The sequence below is a fragment of the Wasmannia auropunctata genome, unplaced genomic scaffold, assembly GCF_000956235.1.
Source record: "Wasmannia auropunctata unplaced genomic scaffold, wasmannia.A_1.0 LD336060.1, whole genome shotgun sequence".
Taxonomy (NCBI): domain Eukaryota; kingdom Metazoa; phylum Arthropoda; class Insecta; order Hymenoptera; family Formicidae; genus Wasmannia; species Wasmannia auropunctata.
In genome coordinates, this window is record NW_012026830.1 from 2,634,405 (window position 1) to 2,635,881 (window position 1,477).

The window sequence follows — 1,477 nt, forward strand, 5'->3', positions numbered from 1 at the left end:
TAATAACGATATAATTTCTTTTTGTTTCAGATTGCTGAAATTAATTCAAGAGTCTACATCCGAGACGGATACGGCATATATGAAGAAGAAAAAGAATTATAAAAGAAATACTTATTAATAATTATTCTTAAATTATTCTTAAACCTCTTATTCTTAAATTATTATTAATTAAATTAAATATGTTAATATAAATTTAATATTATATTACTGTGTTAATATATTTTATAATATAAATATATTAGTTATTGCATTAATATTATAATTACTAATTAATAATTGTATAAACGAATAAATACGTTTTTTAAATTAAACAATATTTTTTAGTAATAATGATGATAATGATGATGATGATGATAATGATGATGATGATGATGATAATGATAAATATTATTGATTTTTGTTTGAACCTAATATAAATATATTATATTTAATAATAATCGTTTATATATTACATCTTGTATATCAATTTACATTCATAATTTAAAAATTTACACATAATTGAATTCGTGACGTACATTAAGTTATATGATTTATTTCAATATATTAATTATTTAATACCTATTTGATATATTTATTCATTATTGATTTCTTCTTTTGTGTTTAATTTTGATTTTAAAAATTAATTTTAATAACTAAATTATATTTGTTTCTATAATAAATTATAATTATAATTCAAAATAAATTATTTAATATTTTTGATACATTCTATATCTTTGTAAAATGCCAAAACGTAAAGTACAACGTACTTTAGAGGAAGAAGAGAATTTTCAATGACAACGTCGTGAAAAAAAAGCAGAGTATCAGAACCGCTATCGTCTGCAAATTGCAAAATTAACAAATTCTATTTCAAGTACAAATAATTTTAACAATTATACTGTTGATATAGAAAGTTCGACACATAATAATCAAATAATTGATTTAAATGATGAACAACAAATTATTTGTATTTCTGATAATCGTGTAATAGAAGTGGATGAAGGAATTTTGGAAGAAAATTTAACAAATATTACACCAGTATGTAGTATAATTCCTGATCCTTGTGAAAATCGTACTTTACATGATATAGTTATGAAACACATGATTCATGGACCTTGTGGCGATTGGTGTTTGGTTGATGGAAAATGTTCGAAACATTATCCTAAACCGTATCTTGAAGAGACTAGAATGGATGAAGAATCTTATCCTTATTATCGTCGTCGAAATAATGGCAGAAGTTTTGAACGTCCTGATGGATATATAGTTGATAATCGTTATGTAGTTCCGTATTGTCCTATTTTATCGATTATTTTTAATTGTCACATAAATGTCGAAATAGTTTTAAGTATTAAATCGGTTAAATATCTGTATAAGTATATTTACAAGGGACACGATGTTGCTGCTATAACAATTGAACCAATAACAGAAGATGTAATTATTGATCATGATGAAATACATAATTTTATAGAAACTCGTTATGTTGGACCTGTAGAAGCCAGTT